The following is an 18,249-nucleotide window of genomic DNA, read 5'->3' as shown; positions in this document are numbered from 1 at the left end:
CTACTGATATCAAAATGGGACAGACTTATTATAAATACTGGTGGGTTTGCTATGTCTAAATACTGCTACACACAAACAATGCAACTGTCATGTACTTTTTGGCAGTGAAGCACTTCCTTCCACTAACTGTGTTGAAGCAAGATGTAAACAACATGCATACAGTGATACAGCACATCACTTTCTGCTCAAAAATAAGGTCTCTGGGGACCATCCATTTTCTGATGAAGCTTTCTGTAATTTATGGGTTTGATCCCAATGCAAGACAATTTTCTTGTGACACATCTCAGCTGTCATTCCAGACGGATTTGTTCTAACCCAGTGGTTCTCAGGCTCTTTCATCAGGAAAGTCTCTTTTCCCATTTGGAGGCCATCACCTTCCCACCCACGTTCTGCATAAGAACAGCAGTTCTGCTTCTGTGACATCTCCTCAGGGCTTGGACTCTACAAGAATGGCTGTTCTGTGTCCCTGGCTCACATCCACAAATCATCCTTTTAAGGTTGAATTCTCTGCTCCAAGCAGGCTAGCCAGCCACTATAGGCTTCTGACAACAGTGGGAAAAGAGATTTCCATTGTCTACTAGTGCTCAGCCTAGGTGAAAACCAGATAAAAATGTTACCTTTTCCCAAAATGCTTTTTTTTTTCTTAACTGTGACTTCTATTACTGTTCAGTATGAATCATCAGTACAAAAAAGCCTCATTTTAGTTGTACTAAAATAAAAAGAATCCTTCCCAACTGAGTTTCAAGCATGGAGTTGTTATTTCAAAGTCCAGCAGTGGCCCATATGAATCAGTCTGTGTTTTAATTACTGTTCATTCAGATCATCTCTGACTAGTGCAGAGCACTTGAACTTTAATCCAGGCTTTCTTGATTAAACATTTTACGAATCAAGTAGCCTAATGGCAACATCCCAGTATGTGCAAATATTAGACGTACCAGAATACAACAATGACAAACTGCATTTTAGGTTAGGTTAAGCAATTTCTGGATGTCAGCCTGGATATGCTGGACAAGGCACAATGAAAGAACCAAGTTAATGAAGACTGTGGTGAAATCTGTTTGTGTGATGAGAAATGTCACCAGCTCAGCCATGCAACATTGTTTTTTTCTTTAGATATAGAGGTATCTTGTTGGCATGCTAGCTCCCAAAACTGCTCAGTTAGAGCACCCTGCCTGTAAAAGTTCATTCAACATTAATCATTCACTACAAACATGCTCAGCTTAACCATGGCAATATTTTCACTTTTTTAGAATAAAATCTGATCCATGTGTTAGAGCTGCATTCCCACTTTTGCTGCTCTCAGTGGAGCGCTGTGATTATGTTCATGCTTCTTTTCCAGGTGAGGGGTATTTTTACACTCAGTGCAAACATTTTGCAGTAACAGTAATGGCAATTACATGTGCTCATTACTGGGAAAAGTAGTCCCCAGGAGTACTGTGTGAATAGGGAAAGACACCATTATTCCTCCTTTCTGCGTAAAATATTTTTGACAGTATCTCACGTTCTGGAGGTTATCTGCTAGCTGAGTTGTTGGAGAATATGTAAACCATGCATTTTTGTAAGTAGCCTGATACACAAAGGGAAACTGTGACTTTAATTGATGTCTGATTGGGGACAAGAATACTCCTCAGGAACTGCGTGTTTCAGCGTGGTATGATATCAACGTTACTGCTATCATTTCCAGTATTCAGGCAGATAATAAAGTCAAGATTATACAACTTGGTACATAATCTGCTGTTCATAACATTTCACAGGAGCAGGAATGGGGTATGGTTCTCTGTGTGGATTAATGTACCCTTACACAAGATTGTGCATTTATGTTGGGCTAACATTACAAGCTTTTTGCGATCAAACACTGCTGGGACCCCTCTTGACTCCAAAGGGCTTTTGGCTCAGACCTGGACTTCAGATCACAGGGGAAATTCCAATCCCAATATCAAGTTCCCTGTTGACTCCAAGAGGACGAGAGCTGCACTTAGTCTGCGGGTTTTTTTGGTATGCAGGGATGTGCATCTGACACTGGTAAAAGCCTCCTTTAACCATATCAGAAAACACAAAAAAGTGTGTGAGGCTGCTCAGGAGGGAAATGGTTCTTGGTTTGGGTGGTTCCCTGGATCCTCTGAAATCAGGCATTGCAGCTTTAAACAGAGATCAGGACACGTCAGTGCCCAGTGCTGTGCACGCACACGTAACCTTAAATTAAGGGAAACTCTTTATGACTTGGTGCTCTGCTGCTGGTCAGCAGTGCCAAGGGAGCACAGCAGTTGCGGTGCAGGGGGGGATGGAGAGGGCAGGTGGTTATCAGCAGTCTCTCTGCCACAGTTCACTGCCTCTTCCCTACAGTGAATGTGAGACCTTGCTATCAACTGCCCTCTGTTTTAATTAACTCCAGAAGCAGGCAGAGTACACTGAATAATTCAAGAGAGACATGTGTTTAAACATTTGCACAAGCTTCAGATTCCTCCTGCCTAAAAATAAGTCTGTGAGAGCAAATGATTCCTGTTTGAGGTGTTGGTGGACGGACAACAGAGCCACAGACCCCTTCCCAATACCATTGTGTTGCCCCACACAAGAAGACACGATCCGTGGGTCTTGTCCCTTGTGTTAGGACCAACGTGGGGCTGATGGTGATGTGAAGTTGAAGGAAATGGGTTAAGGGCTGCATGAACAAGGGCAGTACCAGCATAGGTAGTTTGGGTCGGGTGGTAGCAAAGAGCTTGTGTGAAAAGCCCTGGAGAAGGGCTTGGCAGATGTGTAGGTGAAGTCAGTAGCAGGTCTGAACATTAGTGATTTCATTTTTACCTGAAGTTACCGGGGTAACTGTTTTCTGTAACTAGGAGTCTCACCTCCTGCATTTTTTTTTAAAGAGAGCCAGACTTTCAACAAAACGCATAAGCAAAAATGCAAATGCACAAATGCTCTTTAGGGTCAGCATTTTGGAGCACCAGAGAAGAAGCAGTTCTTCCTGAGAGAAGTGGATGAGGAGGAGTCCATACCTTTCCTGTGGAAGAGCACTGCCAAAAGCTGCGCTGGTTTAGGTAGGCACAGATCAGCAGACACGTGACAGGCTCCACGTTGATGTTCTTGATGTGTGCCCAGGATTACCTGCTGATTTGGTGTATCTCATGTACAAGCAATTTCCTTAAACATGTTATCTTCACGTTCCCAGAGTGATTAAAAAGCCCATGTTTGTTTTAGAAGAATTTCCATCCAGTGCAGAACAACAATGTCTCCAGACAGCATGTGATGCTGCCCCTCCAGCATCTAAAGCCTTGCTGCATTCTGTTTTGAAATGCAATGCTCCAAGGAACCCTGGAAATTAAAATTTCCAGAGGTTTATTGCTAATGAAGCCTAATTACTTTTGGATGTAAATGTGATACGCTGCTGCATTTGCATCCCCATTAAAGGAAAATTAATTTTAATATCAAATTCACAGTGGGTGTTTTATCTGAAAATTATTAGAGGAACACAGTATCCATCTAGTTCCTTTTTAGTCTAAGGATTCTGCACTTTTCTACCTCTAACTCAGCTAAGTTAAAGGAAACAACGCAGCCTTTGAAAACAATTGCATACGATATAATATGTTTCACTTTAGAGGAAATGAGGGGAAAAAAAGTTACACAAAATGGGAGAAAACTTCTACAATGCTTTTCTCCTCCACAGGTTTCATGGAATGTAACGGCAGCACCAGCTATTTCCACTAGATTTTGTACTGAAACCTCAATGGTCTTGGTACATTTGAAACCCAGAGCTAACAGTACCTGAATGTACTGTGACAATTGCCCTCTTATGTAGACCATGCCATTTGAACACAACCCAGGGTAATGGAGACCAGCCCGAACCGAATCTTTCTATGTCTCTAAGATCACTAGCATTTTTCATTTTTCTCTTCCCCTATATCTTCCTAGCAGCCAGGCAATCCTGCTGAATCCATGATGCACATGGTTAAGCAGCATGGCAGGATGAAGGCAATGACTGATGCACTAAGCTCCTGACAGTGATCTTGCTTATCTGTAATGGGCTTGGGAAAAAGTCCACATTCCCCAGATTTGGAATTTGTTTGCCATCCCACTTGTATTTCTGAACCCTCTTTGCCAATGCGAATAACGCCCTTCCTGGAGTCATGGCCTTAATTCTCTGTATGATAGAGAAAGGGAGAATATGGCAAATGCCACGTAAAAATGCTGCTTTATAACATAGACCAAGGAAAAGTGAGTTTCCAAAAGCACATGAGAAAAATTGCAGCAACAACAGAATGTACTTGGGAAGTTGTCCAAGCAAGGCCGTATGTCCCAGCTGCTAAAACTTTGTTAAAAGATTTCAGAAGTGCTGCATACTCCAGGTTATGTGTGTTCTCCTGAAAGAGGAAGAGGCTCCTGGTCTCAGATGCTGGATGCTGACCTGAGAAGTGCCCCCAAGCCATGTAAACAAGCTCTGTGGACTACGAGGGATGTGAATCAGAATTGTGTATCACTATGGAAAGGTGAACGTTTTGGTGAGGAACGTGACATTTCCAGATGTAAAAATTTAATTATTGCTCTGATTGAGGTCACTGCTCTGCTTCATCTCTCCCCACTAGCAGACCCACCTGCAATTCCAGTTAGTGCTAAACTTGCCCTTACAAAAGTCAGCTGTACACACAGAGCTTTTTCTGGGTTATATGTATATATATATAAATATAAGCAAGTGGGTCTAGCTCTAGCAGTGTGGCTGGCAGGCAGCCAGGCAGCAAGTGGGTACCTGTGAACTGTGCCAGCACCAAACTCATACGTCTGGAAACAGCGGCACTCGAAAGCAGGTGAGCTGAAGAAAACGCATTTGAGGTTCTAGGCAAAACAAATTTATCTTTGCGTATTTTGTTAGCCTTCTTGAGACAATAAAAAGGTGCTTAATGGATAAATCTGACTAGAGTGGAGAGGGAATCAGAAGCAGGATTTGGAAATGGCCACCGTCACTACCATCGCCACGACCATTACCATCACCACCACCACCCACTGCTCCATTACACTTCAGAGTAGTGATGGCTGAGACAAAAAACAGACATAGGCTGCATTAGTTGCCATCTACCAGCTGCCTGGCCACTGGCACTGCTGTTAACTCCATCATTTGCATCGGCTCTGCAGCTCTTTACACAAACCCAGTTTCTGCATCATAACAAATAAACATAAGGTATGTTTTTCAGCAGAGAAATCTGGGAAAAAAATGCAAATAATGCTGTTGCTTCAGTTTGTTATGAGGACAATGAAGAACCAGAAAGCTAGCAACCAGAAAAAAACAGACAATAAAGGCAAGTAGCAACCTGAACATTGCCTGAGGAAGGACTGAGATGTGGCGACAGTGTCTTCATGCTCCTGAGCCTGTAGCAAAGTGAGTGAACTCCAGCCCCCTAGACAAGGAAGTTGGGAAATGGAGCTACGTGTTGCACCTCCTACACACTCTGCCAGCTTGATTCAGCCCTGCAAAGGAAATCCCCCTGCAGCTTGGCTTTCAGCAGCAGCTCCCACAGCACCCTCAGAACACGGATGACTTTGGATAGACAACACTTCATCGCTTATTTGCAAAGTAAATTGGGTCTACCTACATGAAGTATTTCTTCCCCAAACTGAGATTATGGGAAACCCCATTTAGCTTAAAAACAAAAAAAGTCTGAGCACCATTGTTAGAAGCTGTTAATTATGAAGAAGCAACTTCCACATTCCTGATGTCTCAAAATAAACACTCTCATTTATTTTTCCAAGCAGAGACAAGCCTTCTGAAAACAGTGTCACAAACATGGTTTCACGCACGTTATGTGAGCACAGGAAACTTAAGATAATTTCAACAACAGATCAGATGAAAGAATTTGTTCTCTTATGTATCTATTTATACAGCTCCTGTGGCAAGTCCCACCCCACCGCTGCCACATCCGGGGGCCTTGCAGTCTGTAAGATGTTGCGTGGTGATGAGGAGCAGTGCTATCCACTGCGCCGATGGGCAGACATGAAGGGGAGGAGGGTGCAGGGTGAATTCACCTGCAACACCCAAATGCTGGGCATCCCACGGATGGCTCGAAGCACCTAAGCTTGTTGCTGGGTGATCCCTTTTGCCTGGCCCAACTCTGTGCTGCCCAATAGCCTGATCGTCCTACTTCTCCTGGCCCAGCGGCCCAGCTCCATGCTGCGGCCGCAGGGTGAACCAAACCCTGCATGGGTCCAGCTGAAAACAATTTCTGCTCTCTCTGTTAGAAAAGATAACTCTAAGTGAGATGATCAGTTTTGTCAATTTTGAGTAGAAATGCTCAACTTGCTCTCCTTTGTAACTCCCATTTTTTTCCCTGGAGATAAAAATGGAAGAATGTTTTCCTTTTGGGGAAAACCCCAAATAATTTAAAATATAAAGTCTAATTTGAGCAGTGCTGTACATAGCCTGACACTCCACAGATGCATAAAAGAGCACAGAGGATTATTCTCAGAACACTTTCTAATACTATTACAGTTTAAGGAATTGCTGACATTGAAAGCAGGCAGCCCATTTGACACATTACACAGTGTCAGTGACTTCATTACCTCCTCCTGGTTTTTGCTGGTATGTATGAGAAGAACCAGGCTCCAGAAATACTGCCACGAACAAATCAATGATAAACCGAAACCACTTACATAGTATTAAATCAGACTTATGTAAAGGTCCAGTCAATCTCAAGCTGATGGCATTGGTGATTCAAAGCACTTTACTGTACACAGGGCCCCCAGCTTGAAATGGCATGAAGAAAGGCCTTCTTAACATTTACTCTGTTTAAATTAGTGTGTAGAGATCACCATTTCAGAGGCAAAGCTTGTAGAAGCTTGAAAACCAAACTGCAGAGCAAACAAGTAAGGGATAATTTGTGCACCGATCTCTACCCCTTCTTTAAAAAAGGCTACAAGAGAGAATTTGTTTTAATTCAGTTGGGTTTTTAATTCACAAATGCCAAGACAGACCAGTCTAGTAATCTGTATTTTGCCTTTTTTTTTTGAAGAGGATATTAGTGACTCTTGGAAGTTGCAAAATAAAGTACATAACATACAAAATAACTCTTCTGACCTGTCACTGCACCCCAGCACAGTACTTACATGGGTAAGGAAACCTGACTTTGCACCAAAGGCCTTTTCTGCAGCTCTTTGCCTGCCTATCTCTTTATAAGCAAGAGAACATATTCAGCTATAAATACATGTGATTAATTCCTTAGAGAATTTAAAGGTTTTAATACAGGATTACATACTTCCCATAGGATGGTATGTTGTGGCAAAAGCAGGCCATTTTGGGGAGAAGTTGGAAATCCTCCCCTGTTATTAACATAGTTCTTGGAGTAATTTTTAGAAGCACGTTGATTTCATCGTAGTTATATGTCACAGAACAACCAGTCGCAACCAGCAGACACCAGTACCCTGAAATGAAGGAGAGAAAGCAAAATGCTCACATTGCAGGCAGGACTAGGAGCCTGCAATTTCCACAGGAACACGCAGTTTCCATATGAGTCCAGCCTTGGTTTTTTAAAGTGAAGTGTGTGAGCATGCAAGAATTTAATTCTCACTGAAGGACATGGTCTTTGGAAGCCTGGGTCATTCCTGGGCACGGTTTTGGGCTCTGGGCACTGACTTAGATGGAGGCAGAGGTAAAGCTGCTCTCCTCTGAGCTGTGGCAGCCATGAGCAGCTGCAGGCTAAGCTCCTTATGCAACTCTTCCGTCACAGCCACCTCCTCAGCTTTGCTTTGATTTGCAGCTCTGAGCTTCAGGATTTAAGGACATTTGTAGTATCAGTTGCTGTATTGGGAAACGAGCCTGTAAAGCATAAATAATAAAGATCTGGTATGTTATTCGGCATGAAAACCCACTGAGAAAAACCTGATTTTATTACAAAGGCAAAGCCACGGAAAGGGATAGCAGGAATGAAAGCTAATCAATGGAAGTACAGCCTGTGCAGGCAGATCATGGTGGATAGGAACAAGAGAGCAAGAGGGCCAGGCACCTCTACAGGGTTTGACATCTCACCTTCCAGCCTCAGGCTCTGTTCTGAACTGAGTTGAGATTACCAGAGTGATGGAAATGGGATGAGACTCCAGTGATTTCCCGTGCATCCACAACACAGTTAATCCTGACCCAGTGATGCCCTGGGGTTGAGGAATAAAGTTAACATGGTGAAAAAGCATCCAAAGTATGCTCTGCTGGTTCCCTGACAGCTGTGGAAACAGGTAGGAATGGTTGGCCTTCTTCCTCTTGGGAGAGGGAAAAAATAGTAAGCAATAATTATCTATCCTTAGTGCATAAACTACAACCACCTGGACACGCATGCATGTGCACTTCTGCGCAATCAGCCCCTGACTTCCAGCTCCTGTGCGAGAGATGAAAAGCTTTGGGTTGATTTCCTGGAGAAAAGGTTCAAAACTCAGAATCACAGGGGCACTTGGCAGATGAGCTGGAACCTGCATCAGTGTATAGCCTATAAACCCTTCCTAACAGCAATGGGACTTGCACACCGATGTGCTGCCGTGCATGGGAAGACCTTCAAAGAGATGTTATCAGTGTGCTCTAATTAGTCCGAGTTACATCAAAATACCATTACATTGAGAGGGGGCACATTTACCAGGGCAGGTTTTTAATGATGGATTTGGCTCTTAGGACAAAGGCCAGCAGCTGATTGGCTCTTCTTTCAGAAGAAGATGGCAAGCATGTGGGCATGTGTGGGAATGGAGGAATCGCTTCATTGAACTGAATAATTTTCTTACTGCTATCACTTCCACTTGTGCCGGTTCCTTTGATTTTGAGAAGAGTTTGAGATCACGATGAGAAAACCCATTTATTTTCTGTGCAGATGGCAGAGTTGTGCCAGTCTCCTTATTTTGGTGTCAATGTTTATGCCAGCTCGCTCCTGGCTGCATGAAGGTGACAATAAGACTGTAGTTTTATAAAAACAATCTAAATAGGCCCATGGCTCTGCCTGCACCTCCAGGCCTCGGCGGAGACAAGAGCTGCAGCCTCAGCACTTGGGCGGCAGAGGCACCTTCTATGAAGCCCTGGGTGCTCACCTGGGCACTGGGCTGGGTTCTATACCTCTTTTTACACAACCCAGGAGGCAGATCCATCGTAGACCCTTCACAGAATCATAGAAACATTAGGGTTGGGACAGACCTCTAAGATCCTCCAGCCCCACTGCCAGCCCAGTGCCACCGTGCCCACTAAGCCATGTCCCAGAGTGCCACAGTGACACGTTCTTTGAACACTCTAGGGATGGGGACTCTGCCAGTTCCCTTGGAATCCTGTGCCAAAGCTTCACCACTTTTTCGCTACGGAAATTTTGTTTAAATGTCTGATCTAACCCTCCCGTGGTGCAAGTTGAAGCCTTTTCTGGAGAGGGTCACAGACTAGATATAAGGAAGAATTTCTTCACTTGGTGAGGCGCTGGCACAGGTTCCCAAGGAAGCTGTGGGGTGTTCAGGGCCGGGTTTGATGGACCTTGGGCAGCCTGGGCTGGTCGGAGGTGTCCCTGCCCATCACCGGGAGTGAGGAACCAGATGATCTTGAAGGTCCCTTCCAACCCAAACCATTCTACGCATCAAGCTTAAACAGTGGGGCGACTTTGGATTATTTCCACCTCCCCAAAAACCCCTTTACTGCTCTGCGCCCCTCTGACCTCCAAGTCTCTACGCCTCTAAATACATTCCCTGAGCTCAGCCCGTCAGAGCAGCCGCCCCGTTAGCCCCAGGCTTTCCCAGCACGTCCCCATCCTCCTCCTCAGCAAAGAGCCGCGCTCAAGGCGAGCCGTGACCGGCACCTGCCGTGCTGTCCTCCTGCCCACAGGCCGCCGGAGCGGTGACAGCCCTTCCCCAGCCATTCCATAAGCCCACAAGCCTATAACGTCCCCCGGTGCCACCGCCTGTCACTGGGGCGAACGCACCGCCCCCCCTCCCGCCTCCTTCCTGGGCGCTGCGGGACCGCCCCCCACCCCGTGGCGCATGCGCGGCCCCGCCCCCCGCCCCCCCCATCCCGCGGGCCCCGCTCTCGCGCGCACCGGGCCGGGTCGGGCCCGCAGCCCCGAGAGACGCGGCGGTACCGGTGAGTGAGTGGGGCGGGGGGCGCGGGGAACCGGGGCGGCTGCGGCTCCGCCTCCCCGTGGTGCGGGCAGACCGCGCCGAGACGGGGCCTGTGAGCTCGGTCTGCTGAGCGAGGGCAGCCGCTGCCTCCGCCCAGCGCTCGGGGATGGGGCCGGCTGCCCTGCGGGACGCCCTCCTGTTCTCGGGGGGTGACAGCCGCCCTGCGGGACAGCCTCCTGCCCTCGGAGGGCGATACCCACCCTGTGGGACAGCCTCCTGCCCTCGGAGGGCGATACCCACCCTGTGGGACAGCCTCCTGCCCTCGGAGGGCGATACCCACCCTGCGGGACAGCCTCCTGCCTCGCTCTGCGGGTGCTCCTTCCCTTGGGGGGGTGACACTCACCCTTCGGGACACCCTCCTGCCTTCGAGGGGTGACAGCCGCCCTGCGGGACGCCCTCCTGCCTCGCTCTGCGGGTGTTCCTTCCCTTGGGGGGGTGACAGCCGCCCTGCGGGACAGCCTCCTGCCCTCGGAGGGTGATACCCACCCTGTGGGACAGCCTTCTGCCCCAATCGGTGGCTGCTCCTTCCCTTGGGGAGGTGTCACCCACCCTGCAGGACACCCTTCTGCCCTGCTCTGTGGCTGCTCCTGCCCTCCAGGGGTGACACCCACCCTGCGGGACACCCGAAGGGACACGCGGGGGTGTGGAGTGGGGAACCCAGCGAGCTGAGTCCCACCTACAAGGAGGGACTTGTCCCACCAGGCACCTACAAACGTCGTTCTGCTTTATGTGTGTGTGTCAGAACAATCGCCGCGTTGTTCAGGTAATCCTGTTGATTTAGGGGTTTCAAAATGCACGTGCGAAGTTTATGGATGCGGAGCAGTGGGATGGGAAAGGCTGTCACCCCGCTGCTGTAGTGTGGGGGGTGTTCGCCCCAGTGACAGGCGGTGGCACCAGGGGAGATCATAGGCTTATGGGCTTGTAGAATGGTTGGGGAAAGGCTGTCACTGCTCCAGCGGCCTGTGGGCTGTGGGCAGGAGGGCAGCACGGCAGGTGTCGGTCACGGCTCGCTTTGAGTGCGGCTCTTTGCTGAGGAGGAGGATGGGGACGTGCTGGGGAAGCCTGTGGCTAATGGGGCGGCTGCTCTGACAGGTTGAGGTCAGTGGGTTGGTAGAGACTTGGAGGTCAGAGGGGCGCGGAGCAGTAAAGGGGTTTTTGGGGAGGTGGAAATAATCCAAAGTCGCCCCACTGTTAAAGCTTAATTCATAGAACCATGGAATGGTTTGGGTTGGAAGGGATCTTGAAGATCATCCGGTTCCACCCCCCCCTGCGATGGGCAGGGACACCTTCCACTAGACCAGACTGCCCAAAGCCCCATCCAATCTGGCCTTGAACACCTCCAGGTCTGGGGCATCCGCAGCTTCCCTGGGCAACCTGTGCCAGTGCCTCACCACCCTCATTGTGAAGAGATTCTTCCTTATGTCTATCCTAAATCTCTCTAGTTTATACCCATTGCCACTCATCCTATCACCACAAGCTTAGTGAACAGCCTCTCCTCAGCTTTCTTGTAGCCCCTTTCAGGTACTGGAAGGTCGCTGTAAGATCTCCTCAGAGCCTTCTCTTCTCCGGGCTCAACAAACCCAACTCTCTCAGCCTGTCCTTGTTTGGGAGGTGCTCCATTCCTCTGATCATCTTTGCAGCCCTCCTCTGGACCTGTTCCAACAGTTCCATATCTTTCTTATGTTGAGGATTCCAAGTTGCCCAGTTTAATTCTTGCTCATAGTAGCTTCTCTGTGATTTTATTCTTGAGCAGAATGCATGTACGTTGGTACCATTTAATTCACGGGTGCTGAAGTTCGGTATTAAGTTCAGTTTTGGCCATATATGGGGAGCAGTAGGCATTTCCTTGGGGCGCTTGTTTTTAAAATGTGCAGGAAGTTGCACCTTGGTCTGGGTTTGTGCAAGGTAACACAGACAGGTGCTGTGGAATATGGAGCCTGTGATGGGCACTCTGGTCACCTCTGAGCAAACTGCAGGTTGCACCAGGCTCTTGCTGTCATTTGTGGTATTAAAGATCAGAGGCAGATTGTACAAGTGTTTTTGTGAATGCATTTGTAGTGCTTCAGTTCTTCTTAAATATCTTACTTGTCTAAGTGTCTGCAAGCCATTTGCTCCAAAGCCCAGTGGAACAGAGAATATACTGTGCTCTCACAGAGCAAACATTTGACCTTTGGGAAAGGTTAGGTGAAAAACTTTTGAAAAGCCAGGCTGAGTGGGTTTAAATTTGCACAAAAATACAAACACAGAACTGAAGCAACTTTAAGTTTGTGAACTCCTGGAAGCCTCTGTGCTGCAAAAGTCTTTCAAAATTAACTTCAAAGTTGCCCTTTTTGAGAGGTATGTTCTGTAAATCTTGAGCTGTTCAAGAATATGCTATTTCTGTATGTCCAGATTGACCTATCTGTTCAGTTTGCTCATTTAAAAAACAAGTCAGAAGCAGGATCTGTAGCGAATATCTAATATGAAAACTTTGGAAAGCAAACCTTTGCCAACTGGAAAGTAAAAAGCTGAAGTGTACCTGAACAGTCACTGGAGAGGCTCAGTGGGTAAAACCAATGTACCTTTTAAACTCCTTTTTTTTAGCCAAATACTCTTCGATTTAAACCTATTTCAATTCTTTTACCTTACCTCTTGGAACTCATCCAGGGTCCTTGGTTGGAAGAATAAGTGATACCAATTCAGTAAGTTTAGATGGACGTTTCTGTAGTAGTTTACAGCCATACAAGTAAAAGACCAAATTCACAGAAACCTGCTTCCCTTTTTTGCGTACAGGGGAAAAAAATCTCCATTTCTGTAGGCAGCGTCCTAACAGTGATGCCCGCTGTGACGGGCAGGAAGATTTCACCTATTTCCTACCACGTACCTTCCTACCCTCTCTTGATTTGGAGGTGAAACATTTTTTTCTCCTGCAGAACTAGCCTCTAGTTTCTTGGCAACCTTGCTGCTGCTGCCTGACTTGGTATGAGGAAGAGTGGTTCAAAATACAGCCCGAACCCTAATGGAGAACCCTTGAATCTGTATGCTGTGTTGGGCTTGAATTGCAGGAGAAAGAGCTGCCCTGTGTTTACATAGAGGAAGGTGTTTGAGTTGTCTTGAGAGGTCAAATCTTTTATGCGTAAAAACAAACCCTGAAGACTGGTTAGTATTAAGGTGTGAAAAGGATTGTTTTGACAATCTCTGAACAAGAAAGCTTGCTGAGAAGCCAGTTGTGGAGAGAAGGCAGCATTGGGTTTTGGTTCCTGACTGTTCTCGTGTCCAACAGCAATTAAAAATGATGAAATGTTTTTGTCTGGATCATAAACTGGCAATATTCAAGTTATTCTCTTGTAATCTGTCCAACAGTTTGCAGATTCTTAAAAATTGGGCGTTATTCCTGTAAACACACTCAGAGTTGCTCCAGATCTCTAAAGCACTTAAAATGCAATTAGATTTCAGGTATTGGTAATGGCAAACACTTGCTGAATTGATCGAAAATGGCTTTTACAGCTCAGTGCATGATTCAGTCAGTTATTTCTCACAGCCTGCCTTTCACAAAGGAAGCTTTTTCGTCGGCTGGTACTGCGCAGTTTTGTTCATAAGGCAAGACAAATGTGCTTGAACTTCATCAAGAAGGAGAATGGATTCTCAAAATAATGGCATTTTGGAGTGTTTGACAGCTAAGTCGTTACTTCCATCGATTGTTATAGTTTCTATACAGTGACAAATTGAGGTTTATTCGGCATACTTGCTCCATGTCTTTAGCGCTGCTTTAGGTACCTGCCCAGTGCTTATTTTCCCTACTCATCTGATACTTTATAAAAACTGAAACTATGTGACAAAGTCCTAGGTTTCTGGAAAAAGCTGTTGGTGGTTCTCTGTGGCAAATCAGTTCCAATTTGTCTTGGTTTGGGTTGCAGGGGGTAAGTCAGGAAGTGCGATTTGGTGATTTTAATTTCCCAGCCCATTGAGAATTGGTGGATTTCTAAGGAACAGGTTCTGACATTTTCTTTGTGCTGGAAGGCTTGTAAAACTTCAGACGGTTTTGCTGGCTAGAACAACTCTCTTTTTTCCCCTCAACTGGTTGTATACATGTAACATAAGTTGCAAAACTTACTAAAAAAACCTGGGCTACAGGAGCCTTCTACTTGGACAAGTATGGTCTGTACCTCTCCTGTTGTGTATTGTTACCTTTACCATCCTCTGACACTGTATGAGATGTTTGGTAGCAGTGACAGGAATGCTGTTCTCTGCAGGTTACGTGATTGCACTTTAAAACAGCTGGCCTGTAACAGTGATCTGCTAGAGAGTTTTTTTCCCTGCAGGGTGTGAAAATAGGAAATAAAGGAAAAGATGTGGAAGTTGATGGAAAAGCAGAGGATATTTACATAATCCTGAACTAAGGCGCGAGGTAGCAGTGAAGGCCTGGGAAAAATCAATTTGGAATTTTTGTTTGAGGAGGAACATACCTGAAGAGTTAGATTTCTGAATAAGTGCAGTTATTGCTACCAAGGAATAGGAATAGGCACATTGTTTGTGTGAGAGTAAGTGGCTGGGTGTTGCTATTGATTGTGCTTTGTCAGCAGCTCTGATAGTAAATTGTCTTCCAGAAATACCAAGTCACTGTCCTGCTGCAGCTATGGAGTTCCAAAAGTAGCAGCAAAGGCTTGCAAGTAAAGAACAAGCTTTTATAAGGCAACTAGCTTCAATAAACTCATCTGTCATAAATACATGGAGCTGTTGGCTTTGCTGTATGAATATTTTGAGCTCCTTTGAAGCTGATCTGCTACATAAAGGAGGATCTGCTAATAAATTGAATGAACTCAATATTTAGTCCTGTATTCTCTGACTTATGAAGCATGTAGGGTTTACCATGAATGAAGACTTTGTTTGCTTGTGTGTGTGTGTACTGGAGGAGGAGACAGGAAGGTTCACAAAGATAAGGAGTCAATCTGCAGGTGGATGAGCATGTAACGCAACCTTCAATGAGTTTAGAAGCATTGGGCTGTTTTAATCTCAGCTTTGCCACTGACCAGTGCCTGACTTTGGCTAAATGACCTGTTTATTCCTTCAAGATATTTCTTCCTCTGCCTGCACTGCGCCCCACTCTCTTCGTGGAAATGCTGCATTCTCTCCCCAGTCTCCAAAGTCTTAATCCCCTTTGAACACAAAGTCTAGATGACAACTGCTATTCATACCTGCAGTAAAAAACTCGTAAAGGAAAATTTGCACATTGCTCAGGCTGTGGTTCAGCATCTCCCTTATTTGCAGAGTGGTCCTGAGGGGGGCTTCAACCTGTTGAGGCAGCAATACCTGATTATATTGGAAGTTTTTAGCAATTTTGGACACCAAGCACTGTTTAAACTGTTTCTGGAGTGTTTTGTTTGCAGTCATTTCCAGCCATTGGAAGACTGAGTGGAGTCTGGATGGCTGGTTCGAATTTAGCAGGGTGTTGAAATATTTGATTTTACTAGCTATACTCTTAATAATTACCCTTCAGTTTGGGGCATATTCTGTCAAAATAACTTTGTTGGGCTTCCACTTCAGATCTTTTAAACAACTTAACTTTACTGTCTGGAAGTTGAGATTGAGGTAATGTTGACTCTGTTTTGAACAGGAAAAAATTCTTGGTCAGCCTGCGAGGTTGTACCTAGACTTGCGGAGAGGGCTGTGCTGGAGACAGTGCTTCTGGAAAATTCTTACACTTCTCATGTCAGGCGGAAGGACAGAGCTAAGCCTTTTGTTTTTGTAGATAAGGGAAATAAAGCAGGTGGTGCTAGATCTGTGACTCGGACAGGAGAGTGAGGGAGGAGAGGGAACAGGCAATGAATTTGTTTGTGTGTGGACTCAGATTTTCAGGAAATTAATTTGGCAGAACTAACTTCTATGCTCGTTTTGAGACACTAGCAGCACAAAGAGATACATTAAACAAAACAAACCATAAAAGTGTTGGCACTTGTACAGTCTAAATAACTTCCTGTTGCTTGCCATCCATAAGTGCTGGTCTCTGCACTCCGCGGGATTTGACCAGCGTACAACAACAAATTCAAAGCAGGTTGTTGTTGTTTTGTTGTTGGGTTTTTTTTGGTTTTGTGTTTGTTTTTTTTTTTAAAGTAAAGCTGTATTGGTTTGTAGGACATTGGATGTTTCAAGGAAAAAGTAAAGTAGTATAGAAGGTAACATCTAGCTTAAGTGTTGCATTAAGCTCAATTTTTTATATTTAAATCTGCTGGTTTTGTATGGGTTGGGTTTTTTTGTCCCTAGGATGTCAAGCTCTGCATCTTAACTCAAGCTCGTGGCCTCCTGCAAGGGAAGAAAGTGTGACCGCCCTAATTCTGAGGTTTTTGATCAGAAACCATTATAAGTTGGTATTTGCAGGTCACTTTGTATGGTTTTCTTGTACACTCAGTGTCTCTCCTGTTTGCTGAAGATGCACAAGAAATAACCTTTCACTTCCTGAAAGCTTCTTTAGTCCGGTTTTCTTCAAAGTATAGCAAAATGGGTGCTAATAATTTTGAAATAGCCAGAGCCCATCTATTTAGAAAGTTTAAAAGTTCAAAAGGAACCAAACAGTTAAATCAACAAGTGTGACATGTATGTATCATGGCCTCTGTGTCCCCCTTTACAGCTCTATAACCTGTAGTGGAACACTGTGTACAGGAGTTACCTTCTCTGAAAACAACATATTACAAATTCGGTGTTTCCCTTCTTGCTTTTCCCTGCATTTGTGTTGCCTTTGTCTTGAACTGTATTTTTTCCTTATCTGAATCTTCTATCCTTCTTTCTTGTTCTTAAGCTAAAGGAACACAACGGTGCATTTGACTTCATTATTGAAGTAACACCTGCAGTTCCTAAACTTAGCCCTTACTGCCTTCCACTGCTTTCTATGATAAAGTCTTTTTGAGTGGTCTGCTGCCATAACGGATACCACGTTCTTCTGAAATGGTGTTACAACCTTGTGACTTGTCTAACTGTTTTTCTCTTGGAAACATCAGTGCCTGGCTTAGGCAGAGAATGGCTTAAATGTATTTTATTTGACTGTTTTGTATTGAATTTTAGAAAAGCTCTTAACAACTCTATCCCCGACAGATGAGGAGTAGTAAAGAGCTCATCGAGATTCTGGAAAGTACTGGTATAGTCAGAGGAAAGGAGCCTGCATTATCTCTTTTTTTTTTTTTTTTGAAGGGTCAAAACTGTTCATTGCCAAGAAGATTCTGCTTGTATTCATGCTGCTGTATCATTGCCTCCATGAAGGGAACATAAAGGTGGTGTTTCTTGATGGTACAGAACAAGCCCCCATAGTATGATGATCATGTATATAGAGGCAAGTTGGTAGCCCAAGCATTACCAGCTGTGATTCTCACCTGGAAGCCTTTGTCTTACCACCAGCATCACCTGGAAAAAATCAAATTGTGGTGTTATCCACCAGCACTTACTGTAGGAGTAATTCATGGTCATGAGCACCTTTTGTGAGGGTGTGGAATTGATTAATACAGCAGAGCATGGGTTTGATTTCACTGTCAAAGCCACGGGTGGTAAGTGAAAGGACATACGGGGATAGCTGACATAGAGCTTCGTTTTACAAAAGAATAACTTGCCTATCTTCTGCCAAGTTTGGAAAAAAAAGCCCCTGCGGGTTTTACAGCTTCCTGTACACGTGACCAACAGCACAGCCAAGTTATATAGCTATATAAGTGAGATATATCAGCAAACAGAGGGCTTGCATGGCTTTAAAAAAAAAAAGCACCTTTTAAATCCTGAATTCTTAGTACATCCAGCACAGTCTTAAACAATTACCGCCTAAGATGCCAGTTGCGTTAGCTTGGCGGCATATGGGTGAACTTCTCGCTCTTTGTTGGTATTGATTGAAAGTTCGCCCTCCAACAAGAGCGAGTAGTGACTCCAGGTTTAATCATGCTGTGTTCTTGCAAGTTTGCTATCAAATTAAGTGAAAAATGAGCCCACGTTTTTCTTGGCTTACAATGTGTGTGCAGAGGGAGGTGGTAGGCAGTGCTGCCAGGGTATTGGCGAGGCAGTGGTTTCATCTTGCAGATCACAGCAGCGCTATCTTAAGGCTCCTGTTGCAGCATGTCACCCCTTCCGCTGAGCAACGGGCGTGCTCTGGTGGATGTCTGTTCCAGCTCAGAAGACTTTGCATCATCTCCC

The 18,249-nt window shown here is 45.3% G+C and overlaps 1 protein-coding gene across 2 annotated transcripts in view; it reads left to right on the top strand.

The window, feature by feature from the left end:
• The first annotated feature begins 9,996 nt into the window (after positions 1 to 9,996).
• JAK1 (Janus kinase 1) overlaps positions 9,997 to 18,249 on the top strand; it is a 65,945-nt gene continuing 57,692 nt past the window's right edge. Inside the window, exon 1 of one of the 2 annotated variants that reach the window (XM_069861859.1) lies at positions 9,997 to 10,069. The gene's annotated coding sequence lies outside the window, so the exon portion shown is untranslated. The remainder of the gene's footprint in view (positions 10,070 to 18,249) is intronic. The other variant, XM_069861860.1, reaches the window with a different exon arrangement.

This window comes from Phaenicophaeus curvirostris, chromosome 8 (genome assembly GCF_032191515.1).
Source record: "Phaenicophaeus curvirostris isolate KB17595 chromosome 8, BPBGC_Pcur_1.0, whole genome shotgun sequence".
NCBI lineage: Eukaryota > Metazoa > Chordata > Aves > Cuculiformes > Cuculidae > Phaenicophaeus > Phaenicophaeus curvirostris.
Note: the sequence above shows the minus strand (reverse complement) of the source record. Positions and strands in the feature narration are given on the sequence as shown.